Source organism: Herpailurus yagouaroundi, unplaced genomic scaffold (genome assembly GCF_014898765.1).
Source record: "Herpailurus yagouaroundi ecotype Mexico unplaced genomic scaffold, PumYag 162, whole genome shotgun sequence".
In the NCBI taxonomy this organism is placed as follows: domain Eukaryota; kingdom Metazoa; phylum Chordata; class Mammalia; order Carnivora; family Felidae; genus Herpailurus; species Herpailurus yagouaroundi.
This window is the reverse complement of record NW_024412403.1, coordinates 29,967,806-29,981,468: the sequence shown is the minus strand read 5'-3', so window position 1 is coordinate 29,981,468 and position 13,663 is coordinate 29,967,806. Positions and strand designations below refer to the sequence as shown.

Sequence of the window (13,663 nt, the reverse complement as noted above, 5' to 3'; positions counted from 1 at the left end):
TCTCTCTCTCTCTCTCTCTCTCTCTCTCTCTCTCTCTCTCTCTCTCTTTTTGACATTTCTCATTGTATTTCACCATGTCAGGTAAGCATGAACCTCTGTGTACAATGTATTGAATTTTCTTCAGGTAGTTCAAAACAAATTAATTCTCTACCCACACATCATTTAAAGTACTAATTCCCTGTGCAGCCCAGCAAACTTCAAGCTGTACCTGTTCAGCATTTAAAGTTAAGGCAGTGCAGCATAAACACCTGTTAAAGTTTATAGCCATCTGCTTCCTCAAGAAATCTAAATTCTAATAATATGAAATTAACAGATGGGAAAGAGCTGTAACCTCAGCTCTGGAGAGGGTAACTGCAACCTTTGAATTAACATACTGCCATTTTGCTGGTAATTGTTTGCAATGACCACAGGGACACAGTTCAGCAATGATGTCCCATCAGTGACATGCTTTGTTTTTGTTCAGGGATGGTTTGAAGAGAGTATTTCTTAATGATTTCTAAAACTCCACATTAAGGTGAATCTTCCTCCTCTCAATGAAAGAGCAAAATAATTAAGGTAGAATGAAATGTGGTTCAACATATGACAATTCTGAGGGGTAATGAAAAGATACCTTTGAGACTGGAAATGGCAGTGTTTTAAATAAGAAATTAAAGTTGGTTGTAATGCACTTTTATAAAATTAAGTATAAAAACTGGATGTGAGAGGAAATCCAGAGCAAACTGTGTGGATTCTTCAGGAACTAGCCCTTTTCATATTCACAAATAATTGAGGAGCTTTTTGTTTTATGAAGACTAATTCAGCAAAAAATAATTAAAGACCTCAAGGTTTTGTTTTGCCTCACAAAATTAGCATGTATTTGTGTTGTTTTCTATCTCTGGTCATAAAAGTAATGCCTGCTCGATATAAATAATTCAAACTATACAGAATGCATAAAGTGGAAATGGAAGGCAGCCATGATTTCATGCTCCACAAACCTGAGGAACAAACATCAATAAATCACTTTTATTTTTCCAATTAATTACTCGAGAACCCACGTGCTAGTTTTATAATGAGCCTGATACCTACCTTGTGAGGCTGGCCCCAAACTGCCATAACTCTTAGGAGCTAAGTAGTCCCAGTTATGACCAATCCACAATGTGAAGAGAATACGCTCGTCCAAACCCGGTTTGGTGCTATGGTGACTTTTCCACTCCCCCCTGGGATTTGTTGAAGTCTGCCCCTCTCTGCACTATCAGTGAGGTCAGCCTCCATTGTACAGATGCTCAGTGGTGCATGTTTCTCTAAGGCCAACTGTAGCCTTTGCTCATAGACTTCATCCCTGCCCTGACCACTGAACCTGTCCAAGTTGTTCCTCCTGCTGGATTTATTAGTCTTCTATCACTGCCATGGCAAAAATAGAAGCCAAAGAAGACCATCCACATGAAAAGAAACAAAGGCTATTTATACAGAGTTTGTCACTGTAAGATAATCAGCCGCCATAACTTGCATTGGGCAGAGACTCTGAGGCATGCAGGTGAGTACAGAAGCTTTACAGTGGAAGAGAGAGAAGGCTTAATTAACATGCGTCCTGATTGGAGGCTATTGGCAAGGGTAAGCTGGAGGAGGGCTAATCAGAAATAATGGATCCTATGTGTGTGGTTACAGAATCATATTTGGCTTTTTCTGGTTGAGCCTAAGCAGACAATGGGGCAAAAAATTAGAGAAGCTGGAAGTTATTGATCAAAGTCCCGCTACTTTTGAGCCAATTGCTACAGAGGTTGTAGTTTGTCTTCCTGAACTGGCTGCTATAGAGGTTGTGAGTCAGATTTCTATTTTTACATATGATGTGGCTATTGTCCATTTGTATATTCAGTCTCTCATAAAATTACTGTGAACTTAATGGCTTCAGTGATACAAAGTTATTGTGTCACAACTCTATGGGTTAAGGGTCTCAGAGCTAACAGTCATGAAGTTGCATTCTTATTTTTAATGTTGATTTATTTATTTTGAGAGAGAGAGAAAAAATGAGAGAGAGAGAGGCAGAGATAGAGGGAGAGAGAATCCCAAGCAGCCTCCATACCATCAGCACAGAACCCAATGAGGGGCTCGCACCCACAAACCACAAGATCTTGACCTGAGCTGAAATCAAGACTCAGACACTCAACCGGACTCAGCCACCCAGACACCCCAAGGATATTACAATCTGAATGCTCTAGTAAAGCATCCATTCCCTGCTTAGATAGTTGGCCAAATTCAGTTTCTTGTGGTTATAGGTCTGAGATTCCAGTTTTCTTGCTAGCTGTAAAATAAGGGTAGTTCCCAGCTCCTAAAGGCTACTGCATTTCTTAGCTCAAGGCCCTCTTAACTTCAAAGCCAAGAAAAGGGGGCTCTGTGTTGTTTAAACTGTTATGGTACCAATAAAAAAACTAACACAGATGTAAAGGATGAGTTGGGGGTTATTAGAAGTTTGTGAATGCTTAGGTAGCAGGGGGTGGGGGGTAGAGCATTCAAAACAAAGGAAGTAGCATGTGCAAAGGCACTGAGGCAAACAAGAGCAGAATTCAGGAATTAAGAATTGCTGGAGATTGCTAGAATCTGAAGTATAAGGAGTGGCACAGAGCAAAACTGCAGTGGTCGTCACAGGTAAAAACTAAGACACTTGTCCTACTTGGGGTTTAAGATTTTTATCCCCCAACATGCAAAAGTAACTGGCATACCAACTGTTCATACATGAGCAGCAGCAGACTTCAAACTACCCTAGCTTTAGAATTAATTAGAGGTGAATGCAAATTCTGTTTCTGCCATTCATCAACTGTATTGCCTTGGTCAATTTACTTAACCTTGTGGATTTGCCATTTGTTTATCTGTGAGCTACAGATAACCACAACTTGCACACATGCTGTCAGCATTAAATGGCAAAATGTAGCTGCACTGCATAGAAAAACCTAAGAATACTAGCAATAATAAAGTTATTTTATACCTAAAATATATTATATCCAATACTAGATCCAAATTTACAGAGAGATCAATTAAGTCAGTGAATCCTCACTCCTGGGAAGGATGAAGGCCAGGCTGTCACTCAGCTGGGCATGTCAGTGCAACTATCAATTGAACAACTGGCTGAGGTCACATTTCAATTTACACCAGGGGCATCCAAAACATGTGCAAAGTACTGGCATCATTCAGCTTCAAGCCATCACTTATCTGTACTAAATTAGATGCCTACCATGGAGATCATTTTAAGTCACAAAAGATTATTTGTTTACTTAATACCTAGTTACTATATATAATGAAGTAAATTGTTTCCTCCAATTAATATTACATATCAACTTATTCAGAATGGTAGTTTCTGGTTATATGACCCTGAGAAAGTAAGCAGGATAAGGTAAATGGCAATGGTTTCTATGTCTTATGCATAATTACATTATCTTGAGTTTTCAAGACTTGCCTGAACTTTGCAAGTTTTTCCTTACAGTATTTACTATTTCTTCATGAAAAAAAGGAAAAAGGTAAAACAAAATAAAACAAAAAAAACAAGAATAAGGCAATGAATGAATTACAGTTACCTTTGAGAAATCCCACGTAAGAAACATAAATTTTAGAAGAAAAATATCATTTGGAGTATGCTGCTTTATTTTTCATTTCTTAGACTAGCCCTTTGAGGTTTCGATGACCAGTTTTCACTTTGGAAAAATAAAAACTAAAAAAAAAGATCCCAAATGAAAATTTTCTGTGGCAATTCTTGAGATTACATGTACACACACACACACACACACACACACACGCACCCAAAAGATTCACCGAAGATAAAGCAAACTATATGTTGGAAATAATAAATACCTATTCTCATATTGTCATAATGAGCACACAATTTTTTTGCACAGTTCCTGGCAAATACAAAGTGTTCAATTACAGCTAGACAATCTTATCATCATCATGAGTCAACATTGTCACCCTTATGGAGCTTTTGTCATCATTAACCATTTCTTCTACTTGAAACTTTTTTAGCTGTTTGTAGATATCAGCAGGAGATAAGAATCAGGTCGCTCAGAGTAGCAGCAAGAAAGAGAAGAATCCTCAGGGGACTTTTGGCTGCTTCAAGTCCCAGCCACAAAGTCTGGAGTCTCTAAGTCTGCCTTGGTAATATCATAAAAGTCAATATATGCCTATTATGTGGGTGACGCCAAATTAAAGCTCAAGCCCTTGTGCCATGCCCAAGCTGGACAACTAAATCCAGATGCAATGGCCCTTTGCACCCTCTCCTATGTTTCAAGCATTACAAACCTTTTGGAGTTCTTTGGGTACACAGTACTCTTTTTATGTCTCTGCATTTCAGGTGTGTAACTACTAAGCATATCCTTCATCATTTATCTATCTACTGAACTCTGTCAGGCTTACCTTTCAACATCTTTTCTCTGAAGAGTTCACTGACCCAACTGGACACAACTAATCATGTTTTTCTCTAATCACTACTATGTATACTGTGCATTTTTAAAAAGTTTATTCCTATGAAATTGTCAATATCCTACCTCTTTTTACGTAAAATATTGTCAGTCTTCCATGTCTGGTCCTACTATAATTGCACTTATAAACTGTTCTGTAAACATTTGTTAAATGTCAGTTAAACTCTGAGTTTATCATGGAAGGTGAACATGTTTTACTTAAAACATGTAGCTGTATTTTGTATTATTTAAGATATACATTTATAATCTGCTCTAATACTTTTTAGCTGTAACCTAAACTTTCTATGTATCAATTTCCTTATCTGAGAAATGAAACAAATAAAACAATACTCAAAAGATTTATATAAGCACTGGGGTGCCTGGGTGGCTCAATTAAGCATCCAACTTTGGCTCAGGTCATAATCTCATTGTTCATGAGTTCAAGCCTTGCATAGGACTCTCTGTTGTCTGCACAGAGCCTGCTTTGGATCCTCAGTCTCCCCCTCTATCTCTGCCCCTCTCCACCTTTCATGTCCTCTCTCTAGTTCTCTCTTAAAAACAAGGGAAAAACAAAACAGGAAACAGTAAAATAATAATTAAAAAAAAGTATAGTATCTATCATACCGAAAAAGCAAAGTAAAGATCACACAATCAATTAACAATCTGAATAAAGATCAGTGGTAGACAAGGGTAGCCCTGGACTTGCATGGTATTTTCTAGGAAGTCATTTCAGATGTGATATGAAGGCTTAAAATATATCTCATTGACAAATTGCTGATATTTACATTCATTAATAATAATTTATGGATAATTTTCTCTGTGGGATTATACCATCAACTCAGTGTGTAGTTTCATCAACTAATGGATTTAAAAAATGGAAAATAAATGATCAGATCAGAAAAACATTACTCATAAGAGAATCAATTGGAAGAATGAATGAGTCAACTACCATCTGAGCAAGAAATAATTGTAGCCTAGAAGGGGGTAAAGACTGGGGAGATTAAAACAACAGGATTTGGTGACTGAGGAATTTATGTCATGTCTGGGTTTTTGACTTGGACAACTGAATGCATGACAGTGGCACCATTCTTTGACAGAATGAACACAAGAGAAGATAATCACTTGCAAGTAATTTTGCACGCCAAATTTCAACTGTTTGCGGCATAATCAACTAAACTATCCAATAACATGCTGGATGTAAGCATTGAAAGAGCAGAAACATAACAAAAAGTGGATATCATGAACTATAAAGACATTAACTGGAGCCATTGGAAGAGATAAGAGCAATCCCACATAAGCGTATGTAGAACAGAATTCTTATAGACACTAACATTTAACAAAGACGAACTTCCTAGGGGCGCCTGGGTGGCTCAGTCGGTTGACAGTCCGACTTCAGCTCATGTCATGATCTCACACTCCATGAGTTCAAGCCCCATGTCGGGCTCTGTGCTGACAGCTCAGATCCTGAAGCCTGCTTCAGATTCTGTGTCTCCCTCCCTCCCTGCCCCTCCGCTGCTCATGCTCTGTCTCAAAATTAAATAAAAACATTAAAATGTTTTTAATTAAAAAAAAGGAAAGAAGAACCTCTTCAAGGTTTTAGTGCAATGGCCAAAAATTTGGAGTACATGGTACTATAGATTCCAATGAGTGAATGGGTTTCAATGAGAGAATTATATACAGTGTGAAACTACTGGAAAAGGAAATAAGACAAGAAATAAAGTATTCATTGCATTTGCGAACAAGCAAATTGTAAGTTACAATTGACAAGGTAGTCCAGTTGTTTGTAGGGAGCTAAAGGTAGACAGCACAAGTCGACCTATGAATGAAAGATGAAAAGTAATGACAAGTGCAGGCAGATCTTATACATGCTTTACTATCAAGTGAGGGAAAGAAAAGGAGGCAGAGCTGAAGAGAGATGGGCTGAACATTTTTATTATTTGTTTGATTTGCTAAATTGGAAAAACTTCAACATGACTAATAAATGGTGACAGGATGGCACCAACAGAAGTTGAAATTACAAACAATACAGAGATCATTTATCTTGTGGGAAGGAATGACATCCAGATGTGGAGAAATTAGCCATAAGGAGGAAGAATAACTTCTATGAAACAGAAGGGAAAGAGCAGTTTTAGCGGTAGGGGTAGGGGTAGGAAATGGACATGAAGTTCAAAGAGTTGCTGAGGATTTTTTCTCTGTGATGTAGAAATTAAGCTCATTCACCTGATAGCAAAGAGGGTGGCTCTAGGAAAGGAGATTTGAAAAGAGTGAGAAGGTTGAGATAGTTACCTTAGAAAACAAGAGAGTGCAATCTAGAGAAACGGTACAATTTCCAAGCAATATTGAAGGTCAAATTACTGTTGGAAACCAAGAATTTTTCTAGAGTGGAAAACACCATTCCAGTATCACGCCTAAAGAAGGTGAAAAAGGGATAAATTCTGCACTGAAGTTGTTCCCCACGCACACACTGGACACACAAAGGCAGGAAGAATTGGAGTTATCGGCATGAGAAAGCTGGAGTAACCAACAACTGCATTTAAGTTCATTGGAAAAGAAATAAAGGAAGAAGGTTTGACAGATATGAAAACTATTCTGAACATCTAGGAGGGTGTGAGAAACATTACAGAGAGAAATATTTATATCAAAAGGAATGACGCATATGCTTAGTTCAAAAAACAAAAACACCTAAGTTCTCATTTTAGCAGGCTCTGGATCCTGATGAAGGAAGTAAGAGGGAAGAAAATAATTTGCAGATAACAGGTCTCGTCTCCTGCAGAAATAAAAATTAGGAGATGGACTTTATCATACAAAATAGAACTAAAGAGAGTGGATGGATGAATGAATCATACTAATGAGAGATGTTAAATATTATATGATTAAATAAAAAAGGCTAAAAAATATTTTTCCTGACAAGCTTTAACAGTCAAGATATCTGAGTTACTCCAATGATTTAAGTCTGGTCTTGCTGGAGAGCAGAGAGATAGTCAAAATAACCTATCAATGGCCTTCTCAGTCCAGGTATACTTTACAAAGATATTTACCCTCTGCAAGTCAGCTGTCATTATGAATAAACCTGAAACTCCTATTGATCACAAAGGGAGTTTCACATGTGGAAGATATGAGGCTGTGAAATGATCTTTTTAGGTACTACATGTGTATTAAGATTGTAGTATATAATATCTAAGCCTAGAATTATTTAATTACCCAACACATTTTACTTAATCATATGTAACAAGATTTGTATTTGCACTTATAGATTCTCCTTGGCCTGTGGTCTAAACCTGCTCACTAGCACCACTTAACAGTTGTCAAATAGCGTATTCACTTGTTGCTGTCTGGACACAACCGTAATTTCAATGTTAATTGCTCTCAATGTGCTGCTATAAACCCATGCAAAGAAAATTCCTTAGAAACGGAATAGGGACTGTTTCACGTTAAGCGTGCAAAATCTTTGTCTGCCTAAAAAAAGCATAAAAAAATAAAAAGTAATCCAGTTTGGACTATGTGAAAAGAATCATTGCATTTGCTACCTGATGACTGCACAAACATAGCTCCTTTCTGCAATCATTTGGATGACATGGAATTTAAGAAGGGCAAACAACAGAGACAGCAATGGAAAGCATGCAACAACCTTAGAGATTCTATTACCCATAACATTACCTGTAGTGGCAGCATTCATGCATTTTGTAATGTTATAGCAGTCTGTATCTTAAACTTTTAAATTAACCTGGTTTATAAGGTGGAAACATAGGCTAAATAGGACAGATACATTAACATAGTGCTAAACGAGTTCATGTGTAGCATTGTGAAGTTGTATGTCTAAACTGTTATTACCAACATATTGATTTTGGATCATTTAAATAATGTGATAATTGCACACACCAATGCCCATGCTAACAATAATTGCTGAGTGATATAATTTAAAATGCTTATAAAATCTTAGCCAGCCTCAGTGTTAGCTATTAAGGCCACCTTGAACAATATACACTTTGTTTTTATCGCTACCAAGTGTGCAAGGCGTTAGGTTTTATTAGTTTCCAAATGGACACATCAATATTTATTTAAAAGATATTCACTATTGCCAAGAATCTCTTTGGAAGAGATACCAGAAACAAGGAAATTGGAGATTTTATTGCTTAGAATACTTTTGTCAATCATTTTGTTTTATTGATACTAAATTTGACATTCATTATTTTTAAAAATATCAACAAAATGGGAAATTGTCAGTATAGATAGGACATTGTGGGATAAATTATACAGCCAGTCATCAGCCAGTTTCAAAGTCAGTAGTGACACAGCTTATTACTACTCTTATAGGAAACAGTATTTTAACAGGAAATAAAATGAAAAATATAGCTTCATAAACAACCAAACTTTTCTTTTGGACAACTCTTCTATTTATCTATTTTTGCAATAATGCAGAAGCTAAGGTCAGAGGCTCTGCAGACAGGCAGAATTATAATTTCTGCAACTTCTTTGTGTGGCTTTAGATAAGTGATCTCTCTAAACCTCAGTTTCTCCATCTGTATAGAGATACAAAATACATCCGTTTGTGTTATTTCAAGGGAAAAGTGATAAAGTATATTTAAAAACCTTAGGACAGATCCTGGCGTAGAATAAGCACACAATTCATACGAGGTCTTCTGTTAATAGAAAACGACTTAAGGGGTGCCTGGGTGGTTCAGTCAGTTAAGTGTCTGACTCTTGGTTTAGGCTCAGGTCATGATCTCATGGTTTGTGAGATTGAGCCCTGCATAAGGCTCTAGCTAACAGAGCTATCTCTTCCTTTCTCTGTGTCCCTCCCCCACTCACATTCTCTGTTTCTATCAAAATAAATAAATAAACTAAATAAACTTAAAAAAATACAACTCATAATAGGCCCTCTGAGGATATGACAATTACAAAACATATATAAGAAACAACCATGTAGATAGCAAGAAGGATGGAAAACTTCATTGTAGACACAAAGAGAGGCCTAGAGAATTCCTCTAGAAAACCAGTTAGAAAACTCAGTGCTGAGATTATCCTCAGAGATAAGAACAGTAGCACTAGAACGGATTAGAAATTATGCAGGATATTGATGTGACATAATTAAGCTTTTGGGAATCCATTTTTTGTTGCTATATGGAGACAGATGAGAGCAAAAGATGATTTCATTATTTCAGATGGGATATACTGGAGAGTATTTCTTTGCCAATGGAAATGATTTGGAAGAAAGAGAGGCAAATGGTACCCAAGAGGGAGGGCCAGGGGAAGGGTGAGTCATTGAGGAAGTTAAGAAGGGATGGAATCCCTTGGACAATGCCTCAGAGAGAAAAAGGGCTTCTCTCTTCATTGTAAAGGATAGAACAAAGACCAGATGGGTGCAAGACCAGGTGTGTTTTGTGTTGGGCGGGTGGAACATAAAGGTAGCTGAGGGGTTTTGTTTTACCTTTTTCTTTTTTTACTTTTTATTTTTTTAATGTTTTAGCCATAATGTGTTTTTTTTTTTCCAATGAACCATACCCAGATTTTAGATTGTTATATGGAACTACTTATTTTTTCTTTATTCAGATATTATTGTTTAGAGGGCAGTTTTGGGTTGACAGGAGGGGAAGGTACAGAGATTTTCCATATACCCCTCACCTATATATATAGGCGTTATCAACATCCGTCACCTGAGCAGGACATTTGTTACAGTTGATGAACCTACACTGATGCATTGTTATCACCCAAAGTCCACAGTTTACATTAGAGTTCACTTTTGGTGTTGTACATTTTGTGGGTTTGGAAAAATGTATAATGACATATATCTACCATTATAGATTCACACAGAATATTTTCATGATCCTAAAGATCCTCTGAGAAATTTTACTGTTAATAACCAAGTGTGAGAAATGATCATCTGTTGAGAAGCAAGTACTATAGGTGGTTGATGTAAGAAAGGGAATGAAATAATGGCTTTGGGGGAAGGGGGTGAGAAAGAAATTAGTCTATGATATTGCTTAATCCTTAGCATATCTTTTGCTCATCCCGCTTACTTCTTCTGTCCTTTAAATGCAGTATGCTTAGTGGTATTATCAAACATCTGTGTTTCTCTTGCTTAGGAAATAATATTTATCCCCTTGAAAAATAAAATATTTTCTTACCATCACTTTTATTAAAAAAAATAAAAAACTTAACTCATCTCCATAGTTTTCCAAATGCATGTGTAATATCTTCATTTGATGTTCTTGTATCTTATTGTCAGAATCTTCAAGAGTGAACATGTTTCATGAAATTACTTTGTTCTCCACATTTCACAGTCTCTGTTACTGGCACCTTCATTCCTTCAGTCTTGCCAGAGTGTCTCTGATGCTTAATTCTTCTTCCCTTTCACATTCAAGCAGGAGCCATGCCATCTACATTCTCTGCTCATGATGATTTTCTTCTCTGTTCCTATATTCCCCACTAGTGGTGCTCTATTTTTTGTTTTCTTCCTAATGTATAATAGTAAAATTTTCCCCAATAATTCCTTGCCTCTTTTCTCTCTTCCCACCAAATCACTCTAAATTCTGCTAACAGGTAACCAAAAAACATGTTACATACTTAATTTGACATGTAATCAAACAAATGCAAGTTAAAGCAATGGTAATAGATCATTTTGCTTAAAAATTAAAAGTAGCAAGTAATTTTTAAGCAAGCCATTATTGGGTGTATACCTATAATATATAAATATGCATAAATAAAACATGTGTTTATGTTTATATTTGTGTTTACTTATAGAAGCTTAGGGTTGTATCAGGAAGATACATGGAAGAGTTGTATCAGGTTGACTGAAAAAAATGGCCACAATTTATTTATTTATTTATTTATTTATTTATTTATTTATTTATTTAACCATTTTCTGAGTCTATGTCCTTTGAAATACAACTTGGCATCTCCCTTCATCAAGAGTTGGAGTTAATTTCCCTACCTTAAATCGGAGCTGGTTTCGTAACTTGCTTTGTGTCAATATGCCAATCCTGACCCCAAGAGGATTGCATACTTCTGCCTTCTGTCTTTCAGTGCCATCATTTGTACGCTGACAAGCAAGAGAGACCATGTGTGGCATGGCAGCAATCAGCTAGTCAACACCCGGAAGCAGAGTTGGCATTATAACTCATAGCTGGACACAGAAGCATGTAATGCCGTCTGTAGAGCCAGGAAGAGCTCAGCTGAGCCCAGTCTAAATTAACAACCCATACAACAATGAGCCAAATAAATGGCTTTTATTTTAAGCTGCCAAGTATTGGGAATAATTGTTTCACAGCAATAGTGAACAGATACAGAGATACACCCAAGTGATCACATTGAATATATCTGAGCAGTAGAAATACAGGTCTGTAGTTTTTAATACCACTTTTTGTTTTACTGTATTTTCTACATTATTCCAGAAACAACTTGTAATTTTATAATTAGAAAACAAAAGTGATTTGCTCTTAAGATCAAATTAATCTTCCTAATACACAAACACGAAATCTGAAGTCAGACTGACCTGATTATGAGCTGTGTGAATTTGAGCAAGATTAACCTTTACGAACTTTATTTTTCTAATTTGATTTATAAGCATTAATTCTAAACATCTACCTCATAGGGCTACAAAGAAGATTTCAAAAATCAGCCAACAGAGTACTTAAAGTAGATTGTATCTGTAAATGTCCTGTTTCCCTTCACTAGAATTTCAGTTTTATAAGGGATTTATTGGTTTCTCCACCACCTGGGACAAAACCTGAATATGATAGTCATCAATTAGTTTTTTTTTTTTTTTATTGACTGAACAAACAGATGAACAAGGGAGAAATGGTGAGGAAAATGAATTTTTAATTATTAAATAATAATTTAATATTATTATCTTGCCACTGTAATGGTTCTAAAGTATGGTAGGGGCATCTGGGTTGCTCAGTCGGTTAAGCATCTGACCCTTGGTTTTTGGCTCAGGTCACGATCTCACAGTTTTGTGAGTTTGAGCCCTGCTTCAGGCTCTGTGCTGGCAGTGGGGAGCCTGCTCAGGATTCTTGCTCTCCCTCTCTCTCTGCTCTCCCCCACTTGCACTGTTTCTGTCTCTCAAAATAAATAAACTTTACAAAAAGTAAAGTATGGTAGAACTGATCTGATGTATGTTATAGCTAACAGAGAGTTGGGCAATGTGAGAGATTAAAGGTAACCACAAATTCTTTGCTATCTATTACTCCCACTGAGAGGTGGAGTCCTATTCCTCTTTCTTGAATTTGGGCTGGCCTTGGTGACTTGATCAGCAGAATGGAGTAAAAGTGATATTCTAGGAGTTTCAGGCTGGGTCATCAGAAGCCTCACAACTTCATCCAGACCATTTCAAACACTGGAGGAGCTCTAAGCCATCATGTAAGAGGTTGGAAGGGCCTGAGACTGCTGTTCTAAAGATTCCACTTGCAGGCACTCTGATGGACAGTCCCTGCTGAACCTGCCCGGCTTTAGGTAAAAAGCAAAGCACTACATCCATGAGTGACACCTCTCAGACTCTCTTGAACAGGAAACAATTGACATCACTTGAAACAGAAAACTCACCCAAATTGAGCTCTCGCCAAAATTCCTGACCCACAAAATTATAAGATAATAAAATGGTCAGTATGTTTAGCTACAGAGTTTCCAGAATTTGTTATACAGCTACAGATACCAAGAACAGGTAGAAAATATTTCCAAAGGTAATCACTGTCTCCAACTGAAGTGGTAGTTAAAATTGTAAAATCACTCTTTGTTTAAACCGCTGAAAGACTGAAATAATTTTAGGATATGTGCCCTATCTCCAAAAGGAATAGTGTATAATCCAAGCAAGTTGCTTTTTGTTTTGTTTTCTTTCATTTTGTTTTTTACATAGGCTTTAGGCCCAGCATGGAACCCAACACAGGGCTTGAACTCACAACCCTGAGATGGAGACCTGGGCAGAGACCAAGAGTCAGATGCTTAACCCACTGACCCACCTAGTGCCCCGAAAATATTAGCTTTGAATCTCAACTGCATGGTCCCTACATTTAGGTTTACTATAGTTATTCAAAGGGCAGCAGTTGTTCACAGAGTGGTAAGCAAGCTGACAAGTGAGAAGTCTTATGGCACACAATTAGTCTATATGGAACCATCAGCTTGCAGAGCATTTAGAAGGCTTACTGGAGGACACAGGGGTTAATCAATATTTTAGCAGGGCCTAGAAGTTATAATCACTAAATAGGATAACAAAACCTAATCCTGAATTGAGCCTATTCCCATGTTGT

At 37.0% G+C, this 13,663-nt stretch overlaps 1 protein-coding gene across 1 annotated transcript in view; it reads right to left on the bottom strand.

The window, feature by feature from the left end:
• The window catches only part of ROBO2 (roundabout guidance receptor 2), a 1,749,879-nt gene that overhangs the window by 1,451,981 nt on the left and 284,235 nt on the right, over positions 1–13,663 (bottom strand). The window lies entirely within an intron of this gene.